The sequence below is a fragment of the Lithobates pipiens genome, unplaced genomic scaffold (genome assembly GCF_037356315.1).
Source record: "Lithobates pipiens isolate NorthernLeopardFrog02 unplaced genomic scaffold, aLitPip1_a1.2 Scaffold_3, whole genome shotgun sequence".
Taxonomy (NCBI): Eukaryota; Metazoa; Chordata; class Amphibia; order Anura; family Ranidae; genus Lithobates; species Lithobates pipiens.
In genome coordinates this window covers 206,485,959-206,508,731 of record NW_027507790.1, presented here as the reverse complement: position 1 = coordinate 206,508,731, position 22,773 = coordinate 206,485,959, and the positions used below count along the sequence as shown (strand labels likewise).

The 22,773-nt window shown below is 49.0% G+C and overlaps 24 non-coding genes across 24 annotated transcripts; all 24 read left to right on the top strand.

Annotated features, from left to right (window-relative positions):
• The first annotated feature begins 406 nt into the window (after nucleotides 1-406).
• LOC143941665 (U1 spliceosomal RNA) lies at nucleotides 407-570 on the top strand. The gene has a single exon (XR_013264346.1). It is a non-coding gene; the product is annotated as a U1 spliceosomal RNA (small nuclear RNA).
• Nucleotides 571-1,143: 573 nt separating this feature from the next.
• Nucleotides 1,144-1,307, top strand: LOC143941723 (U1 spliceosomal RNA). Its single transcript, XR_013264403.1, has one exon. It is a non-coding gene; the product is annotated as a U1 spliceosomal RNA (small nuclear RNA).
• Nucleotides 1,308-1,871: 564 nt separating this feature from the next.
• On the top strand, nucleotides 1,872-2,035 carry LOC143941664 (U1 spliceosomal RNA). Its single transcript, XR_013264345.1, has one exon. It is a non-coding gene; the product is annotated as a U1 spliceosomal RNA (small nuclear RNA).
• A 564-nt stretch (nucleotides 2,036-2,599) lies between these two features.
• Nucleotides 2,600-2,763, top strand: LOC143941684 (U1 spliceosomal RNA). Its single transcript, XR_013264365.1, has one exon. It is a non-coding gene; the product is annotated as a U1 spliceosomal RNA (small nuclear RNA).
• Nucleotides 2,764-3,327: 564 nt separating this feature from the next.
• On the top strand, nucleotides 3,328-3,491 carry LOC143941663 (U1 spliceosomal RNA). Its single transcript, XR_013264344.1, has one exon. It is a non-coding gene; the product is annotated as a U1 spliceosomal RNA (small nuclear RNA).
• Nucleotides 3,492-4,063: 572 nt separating this feature from the next.
• On the top strand, nucleotides 4,064-4,227 carry LOC143941662 (U1 spliceosomal RNA). Its single transcript, XR_013264343.1, has one exon. It is a non-coding gene; the product is annotated as a U1 spliceosomal RNA (small nuclear RNA).
• A 566-nt stretch (nucleotides 4,228-4,793) lies between these two features.
• On the top strand, nucleotides 4,794-4,957 carry LOC143941686 (U1 spliceosomal RNA). Its single transcript, XR_013264367.1, has one exon. It is a non-coding gene; the product is annotated as a U1 spliceosomal RNA (small nuclear RNA).
• A 573-nt stretch (nucleotides 4,958-5,530) lies between these two features.
• On the top strand, nucleotides 5,531-5,694 carry LOC143941714 (U1 spliceosomal RNA). The gene has a single exon (XR_013264394.1). It is a non-coding gene; the product is annotated as a U1 spliceosomal RNA (small nuclear RNA).
• A 564-nt stretch (nucleotides 5,695-6,258) lies between these two features.
• LOC143941660 (U1 spliceosomal RNA) lies at nucleotides 6,259-6,422 on the top strand. Its single transcript, XR_013264342.1, has one exon. It is a non-coding gene; the product is annotated as a U1 spliceosomal RNA (small nuclear RNA).
• Nucleotides 6,423-6,995: 573 nt separating this feature from the next.
• On the top strand, nucleotides 6,996-7,159 carry LOC143941659 (U1 spliceosomal RNA). The gene has a single exon (XR_013264341.1). It is a non-coding gene; the product is annotated as a U1 spliceosomal RNA (small nuclear RNA).
• Nucleotides 7,160-7,723: 564 nt separating this feature from the next.
• LOC143941658 (U1 spliceosomal RNA) lies at nucleotides 7,724-7,887 on the top strand. Its single transcript, XR_013264340.1, has one exon. It is a non-coding gene; the product is annotated as a U1 spliceosomal RNA (small nuclear RNA).
• Nucleotides 7,888-8,460: 573 nt separating this feature from the next.
• Nucleotides 8,461-8,624, top strand: LOC143941687 (U1 spliceosomal RNA). Its single transcript, XR_013264368.1, has one exon. It is a non-coding gene; the product is annotated as a U1 spliceosomal RNA (small nuclear RNA).
• Nucleotides 8,625-9,197: 573 nt separating this feature from the next.
• LOC143941657 (U1 spliceosomal RNA) lies at nucleotides 9,198-9,361 on the top strand. The gene has a single exon (XR_013264339.1). It is a non-coding gene; the product is annotated as a U1 spliceosomal RNA (small nuclear RNA).
• A 579-nt stretch (nucleotides 9,362-9,940) lies between these two features.
• LOC143941722 (U1 spliceosomal RNA) lies at nucleotides 9,941-10,104 on the top strand. The gene has a single exon (XR_013264402.1). It is a non-coding gene; the product is annotated as a U1 spliceosomal RNA (small nuclear RNA).
• A 564-nt stretch (nucleotides 10,105-10,668) lies between these two features.
• Nucleotides 10,669-10,832, top strand: LOC143941695 (U1 spliceosomal RNA). The gene has a single exon (XR_013264376.1). It is a non-coding gene; the product is annotated as a U1 spliceosomal RNA (small nuclear RNA).
• A 572-nt stretch (nucleotides 10,833-11,404) lies between these two features.
• LOC143941656 (U1 spliceosomal RNA) lies at nucleotides 11,405-11,568 on the top strand. The gene has a single exon (XR_013264338.1). It is a non-coding gene; the product is annotated as a U1 spliceosomal RNA (small nuclear RNA).
• A 573-nt stretch (nucleotides 11,569-12,141) lies between these two features.
• On the top strand, nucleotides 12,142-12,305 carry LOC143941655 (U1 spliceosomal RNA). The gene has a single exon (XR_013264336.1). It is a non-coding gene; the product is annotated as a U1 spliceosomal RNA (small nuclear RNA).
• A 573-nt stretch (nucleotides 12,306-12,878) lies between these two features.
• LOC143941720 (U1 spliceosomal RNA) lies at nucleotides 12,879-13,042 on the top strand. Its single transcript, XR_013264399.1, has one exon. It is a non-coding gene; the product is annotated as a U1 spliceosomal RNA (small nuclear RNA).
• A 566-nt stretch (nucleotides 13,043-13,608) lies between these two features.
• Nucleotides 13,609-13,772, top strand: LOC143941654 (U1 spliceosomal RNA). Its single transcript, XR_013264335.1, has one exon. It is a non-coding gene; the product is annotated as a U1 spliceosomal RNA (small nuclear RNA).
• Nucleotides 13,773-14,344: 572 nt separating this feature from the next.
• On the top strand, nucleotides 14,345-14,508 carry LOC143941653 (U1 spliceosomal RNA). Its single transcript, XR_013264334.1, has one exon. It is a non-coding gene; the product is annotated as a U1 spliceosomal RNA (small nuclear RNA).
• Nucleotides 14,509-15,081: 573 nt separating this feature from the next.
• Nucleotides 15,082-15,245, top strand: LOC143941984 (U1 spliceosomal RNA). The gene has a single exon (XR_013264602.1). It is a non-coding gene; the product is annotated as a U1 spliceosomal RNA (small nuclear RNA).
• A 573-nt stretch (nucleotides 15,246-15,818) lies between these two features.
• Nucleotides 15,819-15,982, top strand: LOC143941652 (U1 spliceosomal RNA). Its single transcript, XR_013264333.1, has one exon. It is a non-coding gene; the product is annotated as a U1 spliceosomal RNA (small nuclear RNA).
• Nucleotides 15,983-16,555: 573 nt separating this feature from the next.
• Nucleotides 16,556-16,719, top strand: LOC143941651 (U1 spliceosomal RNA). Its single transcript, XR_013264332.1, has one exon. It is a non-coding gene; the product is annotated as a U1 spliceosomal RNA (small nuclear RNA).
• Nucleotides 16,720-17,292: 573 nt separating this feature from the next.
• Nucleotides 17,293-17,456, top strand: LOC143941649 (U1 spliceosomal RNA). Its single transcript, XR_013264331.1, has one exon. It is a non-coding gene; the product is annotated as a U1 spliceosomal RNA (small nuclear RNA).
• The last annotated feature ends 5,317 nt before the right edge of the window (nucleotides 17,457-22,773 follow it).

Here is a 22,773-nt window from a genome sequence, read left to right as displayed (position 1 = left end):
TGGTTCAGCGCGTCAGCCACTCACTTGTCCTGATTCGACCCATATCTGGATGATGCATGCTTTCCATAGCTCTACGCGACGGGACAACAGGCCTCGTTTCACAAGTGGAAGCTGCGTTGTGCCTGGATGCTTCGTTGCCGCCCCTCTATGCAAATATATATGTGCTGCTGTAGCGTAGAATGAGAGACTGCTGGATACCCTTGCATGCATGAAGACATTTCAGAGGCTTCCTGGGTGGGCTACCAAAACGAAACCAATAGGCCTGACTGTTGACAGGGATGGTGTGCCTTGCTGATGGAATAGCTCCGATTGAAGCTAGTTTTCCAGCAGGCACCCAGAAAGCCCCTCCGTAACCTGGTGGAGGCGTACCCCTGACCGGGGGGTGCTAGAGTGACGATTCCAACTCATACTTACCTGGCAGGGGAGACACCATGATCACGAAGGTGGTTCTCCCAGGGCGAGGCTCGGCCATTGCACTCCGGCTGTGCTGACCCCTGCGATTTCCTCAAATGCAGGAAACTCGACTGCATAATTTGTGGTAGTGGGGGACTGCGTTCGCGCTTTCCCCTGATTATTCCTAGTTCAAAGACAGACAGCTTAACAGAAGAAACAGCCTTTGTCGTGTTGTTTTTTTTGTTTTTGTTTTTTGACCAGGTTTCCTCTAGCACCTGTTCCTTTCTCAGGTATGCAGTGGTGTTGTTGTTTCAATGCTAGTACACTGTGCAGGCCTTCTACCATGGTTCAGCGCGTCAGCCACTCACTTGTACTGATTCGACCCATATCTGGATGATGCATGCTTTCCATAGCTCTACGCGACGGGACAACAGGCCTCGTTTCACAAGTGGAAGCTGCGTTGTGCCTGGATGCTTCGTTGCCGCCCCTCTATGCAAATATATATGTGCTGCTGTAGCGTAGAATGAGAGACTGCTGGATACCCTTGCATGCATGAAGACATTTCAGAGGCTTCCTGGGTGGGCTACCAAAACGAAACCAATAGGCCTGACTGTTGACAGGGATGGTGTGCCTTGCTGATGGAATAGCTCCGATTGAAGCTAGTTTTCCAGCAGGCACCCAGAAAGCCCCTCCGTAACCTGGTGGAGGCGTACCCCTGACCGGGGGGTGCTAGAGTGACGATTCCAACTCATACTTACCTGGCAGGGGGGACACCATGATCACGAAGGTGGTTCTCCCAGGGCGAGGCTCGGCCATTGCACTCCGGCTGTGCTGACCCCTGCGATTTCCTCAAATGCAGGAAACTCGACTGCATAATTTGTGGTAGTGGGAGACTGTGTTCGTGCTTTCCCCTGATTATTCCTAGTTCAAAGACAGACAGCTTAACAGAAGAAACAGCCTTTGTCGTGTTGTTTTTGTTTTTTGACCAGGTTTCCTCTAGCACCTGTTCCTTTCTCAGGTATGCAGTGGTGTTGTTGTTTCAATGCTAGTACACTGTGCAGGCCTTCTACCATGGTTCAGCGCGTCAGCCACTCACTTGTCCTGATTCGACCCATATCTGGATGATGCATGCTTTCCATAGCTCTACGCGACGGGACAACAGGCCTCGTTTCACAAGTGGAAGCTGCGTTGTGCCTGGATGCTTCGTTGCCGCCCCTCTATGCAAATATATATGTGCTGCTGTAGCGTAGAATGAGAGACTGCTGGATACCCTTGCATGCATGAAGACATTTCAGAGGCTTCCTGGGTGGGCTACCAAAACGAAACCAATAGGCCTGACTGTTGACAGGGATGGTGTGCCTTGCTGATGGAATAGCTCCGATTGAAGCTAGTTTTCCAGCAGGCACCCAGAAAGCCCCTCCGTAACCTGGTGGAGGCGTACCCCTGACCGGGGGGTGCTAGAGTGACGATTCCAACTCATACTTACCTGGCAGGGGAGACACCATGATCACGAAGGTGGTTCTCCCAGGGCGAGGCTCGGCCATTGCACTCCGGCTGTGCTGACCCCTGCGATTTCCTCAAATGCAGGAAACTCGACTGCATAATTTGTGGTAGTGGGGGACTGCGTTCGCGCTTTCCCCTGATTATTCCTAGTTCAAAGACAGACAGCTTAACAGAAGAAACAGCCTTTGTCGTGTTGTTTTTGTTTTTTGACCAGGTTTCCTCTAGCACCTGTTCCTTTCTCAGGTATGCAGTGGTGTTGTTGTTTCAATGCTAGTACACTGTGCAGGCCTTCTACCATAGTTCAGCGCGTCAGCCACTCACTTGTCCTGATTCGACCCATATCTGGATGATGCATGCTTTCCATAGCTCTACGCGACGGGACAACAGGCCTCGTTTCACAAGTGGAAGCTGCGTTGTGCCTGGATGCTTCGTTGCCGCCCCTCTATGCAAATATATATGTGCTGCTGTAGCGTAGAATGAGAGACTGCTGGATACCCTTGCATGCATGAAGACATTTCAGAGGCTTCCTGGGTGGGCTACCAAAACGAAACCAATAGGCCTGACTGTTGACAGGGATGGTGTGCCTTGCTGATGGAATAGCTCCGATTGAAGCTAGTTTTCCAGCAGGCACCCAGAAAGCCCCTCCGTAACCTGGTGGAGGCGTACCCCTGACCGGGGGGTGCTAGAGTGACGATTCCAACTCATACTTACCTGGCAGGGGAGACACCATGATCACGAAGGTGGTTCTCCCAGGGCGAGGCTTGGCCATTGCACTCCGGCTGTGCTGACCCCTGCGATTTCCTCAAATGCAGGAAACTCGACTGCATAATTTGTGGTAGTGGGGGACTGCGTTCGCGCTTTCCCCTGATTATTCTTAGTTCAAAGACAGACAGCTTAACAGAAGAAACAGCCTTTGTCGTGTTGTTTTTGTTTTTTGACCAGGTTTCCTCTAGCACCTGTTCCTTTCTCAGGTATGCAGTGGTGTTGTTGTTTCAATGCTAGTACACTGTGCAGGCCTTCTACCATGGTTCAGCGCGTCAGCCACTCACTTGTCCTGATTCGACCCATATCTGGATGATGCATGCTTTCCATAGCTCTACGCGACGGGACAACAGGCCTCGTTTCACAAGTGGAAGCTGCGTTGTGCCTGGATGCTTCGTTGCCTCCCCTCTATGCAAATATATATGTGCTGCTGTAGCGTAGAATGAGAGACTGCTGGATACCCTTGCATGCATGAAGACATTTCAGAGGCTTCCTGGGTGGGCTACCAAAACGAAACCAATAGGCCTGACTGTTGACAGGGATGGTGTGCCTTGCTGATGGAATAGCTCCGATTGAAGCTAGTTTTCCAGCAGGCACCCAGAAAGCCCCTCCGTAACCTGGTGGAGGCGTACCCCTGACCGGGGGGTGCTAGAGTGACGATTCCAACTCATACTTACCTGGCAGGGGAGACACCATGATCACGAAGGTGGTTCTCCCAGGGCGAGGCTCGGCCATTGCACTCCGGCTGTGCTGACCCCTGCGATTTCCTCAAATGCAGGAAACTCGACTGCATAATTTGTGGTAGTGGGGGACTGCGTTCGCGCTTTCCCCTGATTATTCCTAGTTCAAAGACAGACAGCTTAACAGAAGAAACAGCCTTTGTCGTGTTGTTTTTTTGTTTTTGTTTTTTGACCAGGTTTCCTCTAGCACCTGTTCCTTTCTCAGGTATGCAGTGGTGTTGTTGTTTCAATGCTAGTACACTGTGCAGGCCTTCTACCATGGTTCAGCGCGTCAGCCACTCACTTGTCCTGATTCGACCCATATCTGGATGATGCATGCTTTCCATAGCTCTACGCGACGGGACAACAGGCCTCGTTTCACAAGTGGAAGCTGCGTTGTGCCTGGATGCTTCGTTGCCGCCCCTCTATGCAAATATATATGTGCTGCTGTAGCGTAGAATGAGAGACTGCTGGATACCCTTGCATGCATGAAGACATTTCAGAGGCTTCCTGGGTGGGCTACCAAAACGAAACCAATAGGCCTGACTGTTGACAGGGATGGTGTGCCTTGCTGATGGAATAGCTCCGATTGAAGCTAGTTTTCCAGCAGGCACCCAGAAAGCCCCTCCGTAACCTGGTGGAGGCGTACCCCTGACCGGGGGGTGCTAGAGTGACGATTCCAACTCATACTTACCTGGCAGGGGAGACACCATGATCACGAAGGTGGTTCTCCCAGGGCGAGGCTCGGCCATTGCACTCCGGCTGTGCTGACCCCTGCGATTTCCTCAAATGCAGGAAACTCGACTGCATAATTTGTGGTAGTGGGGGACTGCGTTCGCGCTTTCCCCTGATTATTCCTAGTTCAAAGACAGACAGCTTAACAGAAGAAACAGCCTTTGTCGTGTTGTTTTTTTGTTTTTTGACCAGGTTTCCTCTAGCACCTGTTCCTTTCTCAGGTATGCAGTGGTGTTGTTGTTTCAATGCTAGTACACTGTGCAGGCCTTCTACCATGGTTCAGCGCGTCAGCCACTCACTTGTCCTGATTCGACCCATATCTGGATGATGCATGCTTTCCATAGCTCTACGCGACGGGACAACAGGCCTCGTTTCACAAGTGGAAGCTGCGTTGTGCCTGGATGCTTCGTTGCCGCCCCTCTATGCAAATATATATGTGCTGCTGTAGCGTAGAATGAGAGACTGCTGTATACCCTTGCATGCATGAAGACATTTCAGAGGCTTCCTGGGTGGGCTACCAAAACGAAACCAATAGGCCTGACTGTTGACAGGGATGGTGTGCCTTGCTGATGGAATAGCTCCGATTGAAGCTAGTTTTCCAGCAGGCACCCAGAAAGCCCCTCCGTAACCTGGTGGAGGCGTACCCCTGACCGGGGGGTGCTAGAGTGACGATTCCAACTCATACTTACCTGGCAGGGGAGACACCATGATCACGAATGTGGTTCTCCCAGGGCGAGGCTCGGCCATTGCACTCCGGCTGTGCTGACCCCTGCGATTTCCTCAAATGCAGGAAACTCGACTGCATAATTTGTGGTAGTGGGGGACTGCGTTCGCGCTTTCCCCTGATTATTCCTAGTTCAAAGACAGACAGCTTAACAGAAGAAACAGCCTTTGTCGTGTTGTTTTTTTTGTTTTTGTTTTTTGACCAGGTTTCCTCTAGCACCTGTTCCTTTCTCAGGTATGCAGTGGTGTTGTTGTTTCAATGCTAGTACACTGTGCAGGCCTTCTACCATGGTTCAGCGCGTCAGCCACTCACTTGTCCTGATTCGACCCATATCTGGATGATGCATGCTTTCCATAGCTCTACGCGACGGGACAACAGGCCTCGTTTCACAAGTGGAAGCTGCGTTGTGCCTGGATGCTTCGTTGCCGCCCCTCTATGCAAATATATATGTGCTGCTGTAGCGTAGAATGAGAGACTGCTGGATACCCTTGCATGCATGAAGACATTTCAGAGGCTTCCTGGGTGGGCTACCAAAACGAAACCAATAGGCCTGACTGTTGACAGGGATGGTGTGCCTTGCTGATGGAATAGCTCCGATTGAAGCTAGTTTTCCAGCAGGCACCCAGAAAGCCCCTCCGTAACCTGGTGGAGGCGTACCCCTGACCGGGGGGTGCTAGAGTGACGATTCCAACTCATACTTACCTGGCAGGGGAGACACCATGATCACGAAGGTGGTTCTCCCAGGGCGAGGCTCGGCCATTGCACTCCGGCTGTGCTGACCCCTGCGATTTCCTCAAATGCAGGAAACTCGACTGCATAATTTGTGGTAGTGGGAGACTGTGTTCGCGCTTTCCCCTGATTATTCCTAGTTCAAAGACAGACAGCTTAACAGAAGAAACAGCCTTTGTCGTGTTGTTTTTGTTTTTTGACCAGGTTTCCTCTAGCACCTGTTCCTTTCTCAGGTATGCAGTGGTGTTGTTGTTTCAATGCTAGTACACTGTGCAGGCCTTCTACCATGGTTCAGCGCGTCAGCCACTCACTTGTCCTGATTCGACCCATATCTGGATGATGCATGCTTTCCATAGCTCTACGCGACGGGACAACAGGCCTCGTTTCACAAGTGGAAGCTGCGTTGTGCCTGGATGCTTCGTTGCAGCCCCTCTATGCAAATATATATGTGCTGCTGTAGCGTAGAATGAGAGACTGCTGGATACCCTTGCATGCATGAAGACATTTCAGAGGCTTCCTGGGTGGGCTACCAAAACGAAACCAATAGGCCTGACTGTTGACAGGGATGGTGTGCCTTGCTGATGGAATAGCTCCGATTGAAGCTAGTTTTCCAGCAGGCACCCAGAAAGCCCCTCCGTAACCTGGTGGAGGCGTACCCCTGACCGGGGGGTGCTAGAGTGACGATTCCAACTCATACTTACCTGGCAGGGGAGACACCATGATCACGAAGGTGGTTCTCCCAGGGCGAGGCTCGGCCATTGCACTCCGGCTGTGCTGACCCCTGCGATTTCCTCAAATGCAGGAAACTCGACTGCATAATTTGTGGTAGTGGGGGACTGCGTTCGCGCTTTCCCCTGATTATTCCTAGTTCAAAGACAGACAGCTTAACAGAAGAAACAGCCTTTGTCGTGTTGTTTTTTTTGTTTTTGTTTTTTGACCAGGTTTCCTCTAGCACCTGTTCCTTTCTCAGGTATGCAGTGGTGTTGTTGTTTCAATGCTAGTACACTGTGCAGGCCTTCTACCATGGTTCAGCGCGTCAGCCACTCACTTGTCCTGATTCGACCCATATCTGGATGATGCATGCTTTCCATAGCTCTACGCGACGGGACAACAGGCCTCGTTTCACAAGTGGAAGCTGCGTTGTGCCTGGATGCTTCGTTGCCGCCCCTCTATGCAAATATATATGTGCTGCTGTAGCGTAGAATGAGAGACTGCTGGATACCCTTGCATGCATGAAGACATTTCAGAGGCTTCCTGGGTGGGCTACCAAAACGAAACCAATAGGCCTGACTGTTGACAGGGATGGTGTGCCTTGCTGATGGAATAGCTCCGATTGAAGCTAGTTTTCCAGCAGGCACCCAGAAAGCCCCTCCGTAACCTGGTGGAGGCGTACCCCTGACCGGGGGGTGCTAGAGTGACGATTCCAACTCATACTTACCTGGCAGGGGAGACACCATGATCACGAAGGTGGTTCTCCCAGGGCGAGGCTCGGCCATTGCACTCCGGCTGTGCTGACCCCTGCGATTTCCTCAAATGCAGGAAACTCGACTGCATAATTTGTGGTAGTGGGGGACTGCGTTCGCGCTTTCCCCTGATTATTCCTAGTTCAAAGACAGACAGCTTAACAGAAGAAACAGCCTTTGTCGTGTTGTTTTTGTTTTTTGACCAGGTTTCCTCTAGCACCTGTTCCTTTCTCAGGTATGCAGTGGTGTTGTTGTTTCAATGCTAGTACACTGTGCAGGCCTTCTACCATGGTTCAGCGCGTCAGCCACTCACTTGTCCTGATTCGACCCATATCTGGATGATGCATGCTTTCCATAGCTCTACGCGACGGGACAACAGGCCTCGTTTCACAAGTGGAAGCTGCGTTGTGCCTGGATGCTTCGTTGCCGCCCCTCTATGCAAATATATATGTGCTGCTGTAGCGTAGAATGAGAGACTGCTGGATACCCTTGCATGCATGAAGACATTTCAGAGGCTTCCTGGGTGGGCTACCAAAACGAAACCAATAGGCCTGACTGTTGACAGGGATGGTGTGCCTTGCTGATGGAATAGCTCCGATTGAAGCTAGTTTTCCAGCAGGCACCCAGAAAGCCCCTCCGTAACCTGGTGGAGGCGTACCCCTGACCGGGGGGTGCTAGCGTGACGATTCCAACTCATACTTACCTGGCAGGGGAGACACCATGATCACGAAGGTGGTTCTCCCAGGGCGAGGCTCGGCCATTGCACTCCGGCTGTGCTGACCCCTGCGATTTCCTCAAATGCAGGAAACTCGACTGCATAATTTGTGGTAGTGGGGGACTGCGTTCGCGCTTTCCCCTGATTATTCCTAGTTCAAAGACAGACAGCTTAACAGAAGAAACAGCCTTTGTCGTGTTGTTTTTTTTGTTTTTGTTTTTTGACCAGGTTTCCTCTAGCACCTGTTCCTTTCTCAGGTATGCAGTGGTGTTGTTGTTTCAATGCTAGTACACTGTGCAGGCCTTCTACCATGGTTCAGCGCGTCAGCCACTCACTTGTCCTGATTCGACCCATATCTGGATGATGCATGCTTTCCATAGCTCTACGCGACGGGACAACAGGCCTCGTTTCACAAGTGGAAGCTGCGTTGTGCCTGGATGCTTCGTTGCCGCCCCTCTATGCAAATATATATGTGCTGCTGTAGCGTAGAATGAGAGACTGCTGGATACCCTTGCATGCATGAAGACATTTCAGAGGCTTCCTGGGTGGGCTACCAAAACGAAACCAATAGGCCTGACTGTTGACAGGGATGGTGTGCCTTGCTGATGGAATAGCTCAGATTGAAGCTAGTTTTCCAGCAGGCACCCAGAAAGCCCCTCCGTAACCTGGTGGAGGCGTACCCCTGACCGGGGGGTGCTAGAGTGACGATTCCAACTCATACTTACCTGGCAGGGGAGACACCATGATCACGAAGGTGGTTCTCCCAGGGCGAGGCTCGGCCATTGCACTCCGGCTGTGCTGACCCCTGTGATTTCCTCAAATGCAGGAAACTCGACTGCATAATTTGTGGTAGTGGGGGACTGCGTTCGCGCTTTCCCCTGATTATTCCTAGTTCAAAGACAGACAGCTTAACAGAAGAAACAGCCTTTGTCGTGTTGTTTTTTTTGTTTTTGTTTTTTGACCAGGTTTCCTCTAGCACCTGTTCCTTTCTCAGGTATGCAGTGGTGTTGTTGTTTCAATGCTAGTACACTGTGCAGGCCTTCTACCATGGTTCAGCGCGTCAGCCACTCACTTGTCCTGATTCGACCCATATCTGGATGATGCATGCTTTCCATAGCTCTACGCGACGGGACAACAGGCCTCGTTTCACAAGTGGAAGCTGCGTTGTGCCTGGATGCTTCGTTGCCGCCCCTCTATGCAAATATATATGTGCTGCTGTAGCGTAGAATGAGAGACTGCTGGATACCCTTGCATGCATGAAGACATTTCAGAGGCTTCCTGGGTGGGCTACCAAAACGAAACCAATAGGCCTGACTGTTGACAGGGATGGTGTGCCTTGCTGATGGAATAGCTCCGATTGAAGCTAGTTTTCCAGCAGGCACCCAGAAAGCCCCTCCGTAACCTGGTGGAGGCGTACCCCTGACCGGGGGGTGCTAGAGTGACGATTCCAACTCATACTTACCTGGCAGGGGAGACACCATGATCACGAAGGTGGTTCTCCCAGGGCGAGGCTCGGCCATTGCACTCCGGCTGTGCTGACCCCTGCGATTTCCTCAAATGCAGGAAACTCGACTGCATAATTTGTGGTAGTGGGGGACTGCGTTCGCGCTTTCCCCTGATTATTCCTAGTTCAAAGACAGACAGCTTAACAGAAGAAACAGCCTTTGTCGTGTTGTTTTTTTTGTTTTTGTTTTTGTTTTTTGACCAGGTTTCCTCTAGCACCTGTTCCTTTCTCAGGTATGCAGTGGTGTTGTTGTTTCAATGCTAGTACACTGTGCAGGCCTTCTACCATGGTTCAGCGCGTCAGCCACTCACTTGTACTGATTCGACCCATATCTGGATGATGCATGCTTTCCATAGCTCTACGCGACGGGACAACAGGCCTCGTTTCACAAGTGGAAGCTGCGTTGTGCCTGGATGCTTCGTTGCCGCCCCTCTATGCAAATATATATGTGCTGCTGTAGCGTAGAATGAGAGACTGCTGGATACCCTTGCATGCATGAAGACATTTCAGAGGCTTCCTGGGTGGGCTACCAAAACGAAACCAATAGGCCTGACTGTTGACAGGGATGGTGTGCCTTGCTGATGGAATAGCTCCGATTGAAGCTAGTTTTCCAGCAGGCACCCAGAAAGCCCCTCCGTAACCTGGTGGAGGCGTACCCCTGACCGGGGGGTGCTAGAGTGACGATTCCAACTCATACTTACCTGGCAGGGGGGTCACCATGATCACGAAGGTGGTTCTCCCAGGGCGAGGCTCGGCCATTGCACTCCGGCTGTGCTGACCCCTGCGATTTCCTCAAATGCAGGAAACTCGACTGCATAATTTGTGGTAGTGGGAGACTGTGTTCGCGCTTTCCCCTGATTATTCCTAGTTCAAAGACAGACAGCTTAACAGAAGAAACAGCCTTTGTCGTGTTGTTTTTGTTTTTTGACCAGGTTTCCTCTAGCACCTGTTCCTTTCTCAGGTATGCAGTGGTGTTGTTGTTTCAATGCTAGTACACTGTGCAGGCCTTCTACCATGGTTCAGCGCGTCAGCCACTCACTTGTCCTGATTCGACCCATATCTGGATGATGCATGCTTTCCATAGCTCTACGCGACGGGACAACAGGCCTCGTTTCACAAGTGGAAGCTGCGTTGTGCCTGGATGCTTCGTTGCCGCCCCTCTATGCAAATATATATGTGCTGCTGTAGCGTAGAATGAGAGACTGCTGGATACCCTTGCATGCATGAAGACATTTCAGAGGCTTCCTGGGTGGGCTACCAAAACGAAACCAATAGGCCTGACTGTTGACAGGGATGGTGTGCCTTGCTGATGGAATAGCTCCGATTGAAGCTAGTTTTCCAGCAGGCACCCAGAAAGCCCCTCCGTAACCTGGTGGAGGCGTACCCCTGACCGGGGGGTGCTAGAGTGACGATTCCAACTCATACTTACCTGGCAGGGGAGACACCATGATCACGAAGGTGGTTCTCCCAGGGCGAGGCTCGGCCATTGCACTCCGGCTGTGCTGACCCCTGCGTTTTCCTCAAATGCAGGAAACTCGACTGCATAATTTGTGGTAGTGGGGGACTGCGTTCGCGCTTTCCCCTGATTATTCCTAGTTCAAAGACAGACAGCTTAACAGAAGAAACAGCCTTTGTCGTGTTGTTTTTTTGGTTTTGTTTTTTGACCAGGTTTCCTCTAGCACCTGTTCCTTTCTCAGGTATGCAGTGGTGTTGTTGTTTCAATGCTAGTACACTGTGCAGGCCTTCTACCATGGTTCAGCGCGTCAGCCACTCACTTGTCCTGATTCGACCCATATCTGGATGATGCATGCTTTCCATAGCTCTACGCGACGGGACAACAGGCCTCGTTTCACAAGTGGAAGCTGCGTTGTGCCTGGATGCTTCGTTGCCGCCCCTCTATGCAAATATATATGTGCTGCTGTAGCGTAGAATGAGAGACTGCTGGATACCCTTGCATGCATGAAGACATTTCAGAGGCTTCCTGGGTGGGCTACCAAAACGAAACCAATAGGCCTGACTGTTGACAGGGATGGTGTGCCTTGCTGATGGAATAGCTCCGATTGAAGCTAGTTTTCCAGCAGGCACCCAGAAAGCCCCTCCGTAACCTGGTGGAGGCGTACCCCTGACCGGGGGGTGCTAGAGTGACGATTCCAACTCATACTTACCTGGCAGGGGAGACACCATGATCACGAAGGTGGTTCTCCCAGGGCGAGGCTCGGCCATTGCACTCCGGCTGTGCTGACCCCTGCGATTTCCTCAAATGCAGGAAACTCGACTGCATAATTTGTGGTAGTGGGGGACTGCGTTCGCGCTTTCCCCTGATTATTCCTAGTTCAAAGACAGACAGCTTAACAGAAGAAACAGCCTTTGTCGTGTTGTTTTTTTTGTTTTTGTTTTTTGACCAGGTTTCCTCTAGCACCTGTTCCTTTCTCAGGTATGCAGTGGTGTTGTTGTTTCAATGCTAGTACACTGTGCAGGCCTTCTACCATGGTTCAGCGCGTCAGCCACTCACTTGTCCTGATTCGACCCATATCTGGATGATGCATGCTTTCCATAGCTCTACGCGACGGGACAACAGGCCTCGTTTCACAAGTGGAAGCTGCGTTGTGCCTGGATGCTTCGTTGCCGCCCCTCTATGCAAATATATATGTGCTGCTGTAGCGTAGAATGAGAGACTGCTGGATACCCTTGCATGCATGAAGACATTTCAGAGGCTTCCTGGGTGGGCTACCAAAACGAAACCAATAGGCCTGACTGTTGACAGGGATGGTGTGCCTTGCTGATGGAATAGCTCCGATTGAAGCTAGTTTTCCAGCAGGCACCCAGAAAGCCCCTCCGTAACCTGGTGGAGGCGTACCCCTGACCGGGGGGTGCTAGAGTGACGATTCCAACTCATACTTACCTGGCAGGGGAGACACCATGATCACGAAGGTGGTTCTCCCAGGGCGAGGCTCGGCCATTGCACTCCGGCTGTGCTGACCCCTGCGATTTCCTCAAATGCAGGAAACTCGACTGCATAATTTGTGGTAGTGGGGGACTGCGTTCGCGCTTTCCCCTGATTATTCCTAGTTCAAAGACAGACAGCTTAACAGAAGAAACAGCCTTTGTCGTGTTGTTTTTTTTGTTTTTGTTTTTTGACCAGGTTTCCTCTAGCACCTGTTCCTTTCTCAGGTATGCAGTGGTGTTGTTGTTTCAATGCTAGTACACTGTGCAGGCCTTCTACCATGGTTCAGCGCGTCAGCCACTCACTTGTACTGATTCGACCCATATCTGGATGATGCATGCTTTCCATAGCTCTACGCGACGGGACAACAGGCCTCGTTTCACAAGTGGAAGCTGCGTTGTGCCTGGATGCTTCGTTGCCGCCCCTCTATGCAAATATATATGTGCTGCTGTAGCGTAGAATGAGAGACTGCTGGATACCCTTGCATGCATGAAGACATTTCAGAGGCTTTCTGGGTGGGCTACCAAAACGAAACCAATAGGCCTGACTGTTGACAGGGATGGTGTGCCTTGCTGATGGAATAGCTCCGATTGAAGCTAGTTTTCCAGCAGGCACCCAGAAAGCCCCTCCGTAACCTGGTGGAGGCGTACCCCTGACCGGGGGGTGCTAGAGTGACGATTCCAACTCATACTTACCTGGCAGGGGGGACACCATGATCACGAAGGTGGTTCTCCCAGGGCGAGGCTCGGCCATTGCACTCCGGCTGTGCTGACCCCTGCGATTTCCTCAAATGCAGGAAACTCGACTGCATAATTTGTGGTAGTGGGAGACTGTGTTCGCGCTTTCCCCTGATTATTCCTAGTTCAAAGACAGACAGCTTAACAGAAGAAACAGCCTTTGTCGTGTTGTTTTTGTTTTTTGACCAGGTTTCCTCTAGCACCTGTTCCTTTCTCAGGTATGCAGTGGTGTTGTTGTTTCAATGCTAGTACACTGTGCAGGCCTTCTACCATGGTTCAGCGCGTCAGCCACTCACTTGTCCTGATTCGACCCATATCTGGATGATGCATGCTTTCCATAGCTCTACGCGACGGGACAACAGGCCTCGTTTCACAAGTGGAAGCTGCGTTGTGCCTGGATGCTTCGTTGCCGCCCCTCTATGCAAATATATATATGTGCTGCTGTAGCGTAGAATGAGAGACTGCTGGATACCCTTGCATGCATGAAGACATTTCAGAGGCTTCCTGGGTGGGCTACCAAAACGAAACCAATAGGCCTGACTGTTGACAGGGATGGTGTGCCTTGCTGATGGAATAGCTCCGATTGAAGCTAGTTTTCCAGCAGGCACCCAGAAAGCCCCTCCGTAACCTGGTGGAGGCGTACCCCTGACCGGGGGGTGCTAGAGTGACGATTCCAACTCATACTTACCTGGCAGGGGAGACACCATGATCACGAAGGTGGTTCTCCCAGGGCGAGGCTCGGCCATTGCACTCCGGCTGTGCTGACCCCTGCGATTTCCTCAAATGCAGGAAACTCGACTGCATAATTTGTGGTAGTGGGGGACTGCGTTCGCGCTTTCCCCTGATTATTCCTAGTTCAAAGACAGACAGCTTAACAGAAGAAACAGCCTTTGTCGTGTTGTTTTTTTGGTTTTGTTTTTTGACCAGGTTTCCTCTAGCACCTGTTCCTTTCTCAGGTATGCAGTGGTGTTGTTGTTTCAATGCTAGTACACTGTGCAGGCCTTCTACCATGGTTCAGCGCGTCAGCCACTCACTTGTCCTGATTCGACCCATATCTGGATGATGCATGCTTTCCATAGCTCTACGCGACGGGACAACAGGCCTCGTTTCACAAGTGGAAGCTGCGTTGTGCCTGGATGCTTCGTTGCCGCCCCTCTATGCAAATATATATGTGCTGCTGTAGCGTAGAATGAGAGACTGCTGGATACCCTTGCATGCATGAAGACATTTCAGAGGCTTCCTGGGTGGGCTACCAAAACGAAACCAATAGGCCTGACTGTTGACAGGGATGGTGTGCCTTGCTGATGGAATAGCTCCGATTGAAGCTAGTTTTCCAGCAGGCACCCAGAAAGCCCCTCCGTAACCTGGTGGAGGCGTACCCCTGACCGGGGGGTGCTAGAGTGACGATTCCAACTCATACTTACCTGGCAGGGGAGACACCATGATCACGAAGGTGGTTCTCCCAGGGCGAGGCTCGGCCATTGCACTCCGGCTGTGCTGACCCCTGCGATTTCCTCAAATGCAGGAAACTCGACTGCATAATTTGTGGTAGTGGGGGACTGCGTTCGCGCTTTCCCCTGATTATTCCTAGTTCAAAGACAGACAGCTTAACAGAAGAAACAGCCTTTGTCGTGTTGTTTTTTTTGTTTTTGTTTTTTGACCAGGTTTCCTCTAGCACCTGTTCCTTTCTCAGGTATGCAGTGGTGTTGTTGTTTCAATGCTAGTACACTGTGCAGGCCTTCTACCATGGTTCAGCGCGTCAGCCACTCACTTGTCCTGATTCGACCCATATCTGGATGATGCATGCTTTCCATAGCTCTACGCGACGGGACAACAGGCCTCGTTTCACAAGTGGAAGCTGCGTTGTGCCTGGATGCTTCGTTGCCGCCCCTCTATGCAAATATATATGTGCTGCTGTAGCGTAGAATGAGAGACTGCTGGATACCCTTGCATGCATGAAGACATTTCAGAGGCTTCCTGGGTGGGCTACCAAAACGAAACCAATAGGCCTGACTGTTGACAGGGATGGTGTGCCTTGCTGATGGAATAGCTCCGATTGAAGCTAGTTTTCCAGCAGGCACCCAGAAAGCCCCTCCGTAACCTGGTGGAGGCGTACCCCTGACCGGGGGGTGCTAGAGTGACGATTCCAACTCATACTTACCTGGCAGGGGAGACACCATGATCACGAAGGTGGTTCTCCCAGGGCGAGGCTCAGCCATTGCACTCCGGCTGTGCTGACCCCTGCGATTTCCTCAAATGCAGGAAACTCGACTGCATAATTTGTGGTAGTGGGGGACTGCGTTCGCGCTTTCCCCTGATTATTCCTAGTTCAAAGACAGACAGCTTAACAGAAGAAACAGCCTTTGTCGTGTTGTTTTTTTTGTTTTTGTTTTTTGACCAGGTTTCCTCTAGCACCTGTTCCTTTCTCAGGTATGCAGTGGTGTTGTTGTTTCAATGCTAGTACACTGTGCAGGCCTTCTACCATGGTTCAGCGCGTCAGCCACTCACTTGTCCTGATTCGACCCATATCTGGATGATGCATGCTTTCCATAGCTCTACGCGACGGGACAACAGGCCTCGTTTCACAAGTGGAAGCTGCGTTGTGCCTGGATGCTTCGTTGCCGCCCCTCTATGCAAATATATATGTGCTGCTGTAGCGTAGAATGAGAGACTGCTGGATACCCTTGCATGCATGAAGACATTTCAGAGGCTTCCTGGGTGGGCTACCAAAACGAAACCAATAGGCCTGACTGTTGACAGGGATGGTGTGCCTTGCTGATGGAATAGCTCCGATTGAAGCTAGTTTTCCAGCAGGCACCCAGAAAGCCCCTCCGTAACCTGGTGGAGGCGTACCCCTGACCGGGGGGTGCTAGAGTGACGATTCCAACTCATACTTACCTGGCAGGGGAGACACCATGATCACGAAGGTGGTTCTCCCAGGGCGAGGCTCGGCCATTGCACTCCGGCTGTGCTGACCCCTGCGATTTCCTCAAATGCAGGAAACTCGACTGCATAATTTGTGGTAGTGGGGGACTGCGTTCGCGCTTTCCCCTGATTATTCCTAGTTCAAAGACAGACAGCTTAACAGAAGAAACAGCCTTTGTCGTGTTGTTTTTTTTGTTTTTGTTTTTTGACCAGGTTTCCTCTAGCACCTGTTCCTTTCTCAGGTATGCAGTGGTGTTGTTGTTTCAATGCTAGTACACTGTGCAGGCCTTCTACCATGGTTCAGCGCGTCAGCCACTCACTTGTCCTGATTCGACCCATATCTGGATGATGCATGCTTTCCATAGCTCTACGCGACGGGACAACAGGCCTCGTTTCACAAGTGGAAGCTGCGTTGTGCCTGGATGCTTCGTTGCCGCCCCTCTATGCAAATATATATGTGCTGCTGTAGCGTAGAATGAGAGACTGCTGGATACCCTTGCATGCATGAAGACATTTCAGAGGCTTCCTGGGTGGGCTACCAAAACGAAACCAATAGGCCTGACTGTTGACAGGGATGGTGTGCCTTGCTGATGGAATAGCTCCGATTGAAGCTAGTTTTCCAGCAGGCACCCAGAAAGCCCCTCCGTAACCTGGTGGAGGCGTACCCCTGACCGGGGGGTGCTAGAGTGACGATTCCAACTCATACTTACCTGGCAGGGGAGACACCATGATCACGAAGGTGGTTCTCCCAGGGCGAGGCTCGGCCATTGCACTCCGGCTGTGCTGACCCCTGCGATTTCCTCAAATGCAGGAAACTCGACTGCATAATTTGTGGTAGTGGGGGACTGCGTTCGCGCTTTCCCCTGATTATTCCTAGTTCAAAGACAGACAGCTTAACAGAAGAAACAGCCTTTGTCGTGTTGTTTTTTTTGTTTTTGTTTTTTGACCAGGTTTCCTCTAGCACCTGTTCCTTTCTCAGGTATGCAGTGGTGTTGTTGTTTCAATGCTAGTACACTGTGCAGGCCTTCTACCATGGTTCAGCGCGTCAGCCACTCACTTGTCCTGATTCGACCCATATCTGGATGATGCATGCTTTCCATAGCTCTACGCGACGGGACAACAGGCCTCGTTTCACAAGTGGAAGCTGCGTTGTGCCTGGATGCTTCGTTGCCGCCCCTCTATGCAAATATATATGTGCTGCTGTAGCGTAGAATGAGAGACTGCTGGATACCCTTGCATGCATGAAGACATTTCAGAGGCTTCCTGGGTGGGCTACCAAAACGAAACCAATAGGCCTGACTGTTGACAGGGATGGTGTGCCTTGCTGATGGAATAGCTCCGATTGAAGCTAGTTTTCCAGCAGGCACCCAGAAAGCCCCTCCGTAACCTGGTGGAGGCGTACCCCTGACCGGGGGGTGCTAGAGTGACGATTCCAACTCATACTTACCTGGCAGGGGAGACACCATGATCACGAAGGTGGTTCTCCCAGGGCGAGGCTCGGCCATTGCACTCCGGCTGTGCTGACCCCTGCGATTTCCTCAAATGCAGGAAACTCGACTGCATAATTTGTGGTAGTGGGGGACTGCGTTCGCGCTTTCCCCTGATTATTCCTAGTTCAAAGACAGACAGCTTAACAGAAGAAACAGCCTTTGTCGTGTTGTTTTTGTTTTTTGACCAGGTTTCCTCTAGCACCTGTTCCTTTCTCAGGTATGCAGTGGTGTTGTTGTTTCAATGCTAGTACACTGTGCAGGCCTTCTACCATGGTTCAGCGCGTCAGCCACTCACTTGTCCTGATTCGACCCATATCTGGATGATGCATGCTTTCCATAGCTCTACGCGACGGGACAACAGGCCTCGTTTCACAAGTGGAAGCTGCGTTGTGCCTGGATGCTTCGTTGCCTCCCCTCTATGCAAATATATATGTGCTGCTGTAGCGTAGAATGAGAGACTGCTGGATACCCTTGCATGCATGAAGACATTTCAGAGGCTTCCTGGGTGGGCTACCAAAACGAAACCAATAGGCCTGACTGTTGACAGGGATGGTGTGCCTTGCTGATGGAATAGCTCCGATTGAAGCTAGTTTTCCAGCAGGCACCCAGAAAGCCCCTCCGTAACCTGGTGGAGGCGTACCCCTGACCGGGGGGTGCTAGAGTGACGATTCCAACTCATACTTACCTGGCAGGGGAGACACCATGATCACGAAGGTGGTTCTGGTGCTGTTTGGATAGTATCGCTGGCTGCGCTGCTCTGTGGAGTGTTCATCCCTGGCTTTGAGTCTTTAACTGTCTCATGTTGTCACTGGGTAAGAGCATTTTTCTAAGGAGTGAATGCTGGTTACTTCTCTCCTGAATTTATCTCAGCCCTGCAGTTTTACTGAGGGAGAAGCTCTGCTATGGCGGCGGCGGCCAAAAACGCGAATGTTCCGGCTTATGCGCGGGTGAATAATTCTGTCAGACTGCAGTTTGAAGCTGAGAAAAGACAAGAAAGAGGTCTGGAATATATTGTCAAAGATTTGCTGTTTGGACTGTTCCAGTTAACACCGGATAAGATCCTTGCACTACAGGATTATCACGTAAGAGGAGTTTATGATGTTACATTTGTTAATAAGAGAACCTGCCTTGATTTTGTGAGGAAATCGCAGCAGTATTGCAATGATAAGTTATTGGACTGTGTAAAGGTGATTCCACATTATGAGGAAGAGAGTTTACAATTGCTTGTGCTGAAAATGTATAACCCATATTTACCTCAGGAAGACATTACCAGCTGGCTTTCCCTGTTTTGTGACAAGGTAAAGTTTCTACATAAAATTACAAACCAATTTGGGTTGTGGACTGGAAAAAGGAAATACCTTGTATCATTTAAAAAAGACATTCTTCCCCCAGCTCGCTTTAGCATTGGAAAGCATAACGGGGATTTATTTTTTGATGGAATGGGCAGCTTCTGTCGCATATGCCATGTATATGGCCACACAACTGAGCTATGCAAAGAGAGACATAGATGCAGGAATTGTGATTCTTTTGAGCATGAAACTATAGCATGTTCTAATGTAAAAAGATGTAATTTCTGCCTTTGTCCTGGACATATTTATTCAAACTGTCCTCATCGTAACAACACAGAAACACTACAGCAGACTGCTGCAGCTAATTCTGAGGTAAAATCATCTGAGGTAAACTCATTTGAGCGGGAAAATTCAGCTGGCCCAGCGCCATCTGCTGGTGACTTGGAAAATCCTGCAGCTGAATTAATTTCTGCCATTCCTAAAGCAAAAACACCTGTCACAACAGAAAATTCAGCATCACACCAGGTTTTTGTGCCAGAGGAAGAAAAGTCTGTCTTGGAGAAAATTGAGGCTGTATCTGTGGATGGAGCAAGTGGAAAGGAGCAACGCTTAAAATATGTGTCAAAACAATCAGGAAGATCCAGAGAAGGAAAGCAGGCTTTGGAAAAGGGCAAGTGCTCTGGGGATGATGATACACAGCAAGCTGGAAAGTCAAAGGCCAAGAAACTACGCACAGGATCGCCATCTGCGATTGGAGCAAGGAGGGATTTACAAGCAGAAAAGAAGTCATGGGCAGAGGTTGTAAAATCCTCTGCTAGTTTGGATTCAGAGAAAGTGGAGCCCAGCCCCCTTCCAGTGGATTATTTGTCAGGAGATCTATTGTTTGATAATGTGATTCCTATTAATCCAGTCAGTCCGGCATCTCCTAAGCAGACTTTCTTAAACACTGATTTAGTCCACCAATTGAGTAAAGTGATGGGCATGGATTCTTCAGCGGGCAATATGGATTTCTGAGTAAGTCTGGTTTAGGAATCTCTAACTTTTTTCTCCATGGCTGTGTTAGAAGGCTTAACCTTTAATGTGCACTGCATAAAAAGCCAGCTAAGACGCATAACTGTTTTTAACTTTCTGGCGGCTTTTAATGTGAGCGTTTTTTTCCTGCAAGAATGTGCTATACCACACATGAGCAATTACCAGACTTTTGCAAAGGACTGGACTCATGGCCCTTCTGTGTGGTCAGGCTCAAATGGGAATAAAAGCGCAGGAGTTGCTATTCTTTTTAAAGGGCCTGCAAAAATTCACCGTGTACAAGAACTTGTGCCAGGGAGAGTTCTGTTTGTTTCTGTCTCTATTGATGGTATTAAGTGGGATCTGCTAAATGTATATGCATCTCCAACTACAAAAGACCGTATTGAACTATTTGAAAATTTGAACCTCTTTATGGCAAATACTAAACCAACACTTGTAGCAGGTGATTTTAATTGTACTTTACATGCCACAGATAGATATGGTGCAGGTGCTAAAATGACAGATAGATCAGCTAACCTTTTGAAAGCAATGATAACTGATTTCAAGCTAAAAGATATGTTCATGACCCTTAATACAAATGTACCCTTAACTGAGAGAGTTACATGGAAAGGTAATGATGCTGGATCAAGGATTGATTTCATATTTGCTGCTAAGGTTTTAGTGCCATTGTCATGCGTTTATAAAGAGAATGTTATTTCAGACCACAAGGTGGTGATTTTCAAGGTTTCAAGCCCAGCTGAACAAAAAGTGGGAGGAGGCTTTTGGAAATTAAACACCTCCCTGCTGCAAGATGATAAAGTGTATAAGGATTTCAGTAAACTCTATAAGGAGTGGCAGACAGAAAATTTGCACACTAGTAATATCTTAACATGGTGGGATATAGTAAAAGGAAGAATTAAACGTTTTTTCATTAAATTAGGGGTTCGGAAGGCAAAAGAAAAAAGAGAATTTTTTGACCATCTAAATACCCAGCTACAAACCTTCTATAAACTGAAAGGAATAGGCTGTGATGTAGCTGATAATATTTCTACAGCAAAGGAGAATATTAAAAAGTGTCTAGAGGAGAAAGCAAAGGAAATCATTTTTAAAAGCCGTGTAAAACATGTAGAAGAGAATGAAAAGTGTACCAAGTACTTCTTTAGGAGGGTTCCCATTTCAAAAGAAATAATAACAGAAATGGAGGGGGAGAAATCCAGGTGTGGCATAATGGGAAAAGTTTGTTCTTTTTATCAATCTCTATACAACACCAAAAACATTGACAGTGATTTCTTGAATGACACACTCAAAGATATAACTATGGTTCTAAACCAAGAGGATGCAGAGTCCCTAAATGAACTTTTAACTGAAGATGAACTTTTAAAAACCATCAAGAGTTTTCGAAAAGCTAAAGTACCTGGACTGGATGGGTTACCTGTAGAATTTTACTTGCAGTTTTGGGACATTTTGAAAAATGACTTGCTAAATGTATTTAGCAAATGTTTTTTGTATAAAGAGCTGCCACATTCTTGGAGGAGAGGAGTCATCACCCTACTGCCAAAAGAGGGCGACAAAACCCAATTAAAGAACTGGAGGCCTATAACACTCCTTAACCTGGATTATAAAGTCTTTGCTAAAATCCTGGCAAACAGGTTGAAAAGGGTGATAGCTAAAGTGATCCATAGTAACCAGGTGTGCGGTATCCCTGGGCGTAGAATACACCATATTACCAACCTTATAAGGGATTCTATTTGGTACATGGAAGAGCGTAAGCAACCTCTGGCAATTCTGTCTTTAGATTTTGAAAAAGCTTTTGACCACATATCTCACGTGTATCTCTTTAATGTCCTGCACAAAATGGGCATTCCGGAGGGCTTTTTGTCCTCCTTGCGGTCCTTATATAATAAGTGTACCAGTCATGTTCTAGTCAATGGCTTCATGACAGAAGACTTTAGCTTAAAGTGTGGTGTCAAGCAGGGATGTCCTTTGTCGCCATTGCTTTTTGTCTGTGCCATTGAGCCACTTTTATGCTCCATCAGAAAGGATAAGGTGATCAGAGGAGTTCATGTGCCAGGAAGTGGAGGGCTGCAAGTAAAAATAATTGGTTACATGGATGACCTTGCCATGTTGTGTACTGACACTACATCTGTTCAAAGGGCAATCAAAAGAACTGAATATTTCTGTGCCGCTTCTGGATTTAAATTAAATTTAAATAAAAGCAGCATGATGGAAATTGGAAACTGGAAGCCCTCTCTAGACTGTCCAATACAAAAGAAGGAATCTATAAAAATATTGGGCACAATCTTTACCTCTAAAAATGATGGAGAGGAGTCATGGAATGTGGTTATGGAAAGGATAAACAGAAAGGTTATAGGCTGGAGGATGCGACAGTTAACCATTGAAGGGAGGATTTTACTACTTAAAATGGTTCTGCTACCTATTTTATTGTATACAGCTCTTACCTTTCCTCCGACAGTTTTGCACCTGACTCAGGTTGTACGAACATGTTTTCTCTTTGTTTGGGGTTCAAAGATGGAGAGGTTAAAAAGAATATACATGACAAAACCACCTGAAAAAGGTGGGAAAGGTATGCCAAATATAAAGCGCTTTGTATATACAAAATATTTGGTTCTATGCCTTCAAGCCCATAAAACAGAAGCACTTTGGTTTTTTTTTCTGAGGTATGCAGCAGGGTTTACTTTTCGGAAACATGGTTGGTACAATTTATCCCTGAAGAGCCCTTTCTGCCTTAACCCCCCATGGTTTTATAGCATTTTGCAAACTATCATCTCTGACTTTAATCTTCCTAATAAATCCCAAGAAGACCTTTGTGATAAATTGAAGTTGAAACTGCATTTTAATGCTGCTGAAAGTCTAATTCCTATCATTCAAATGCCAGAAGTGGAGGTAAAAACTGTTTGGGCAAAAGTTAGTCATAAACAGCTCTTTAATAGTCAAAAAGATTTAGCATGGGCCTGTGTGCACGAATGCCTACCTACCAAAGCCTTTCAGCACAAGAGAGGCGTGATACCATCAGCTAAATGTCCAAGGTCCTTGTGTAGATCTAATGAGACTGTAAAGCATTTTCTGTGGGACTGCTTTTATGCCAAAGAGCTCTGGAGGAAAGTTAAACCAC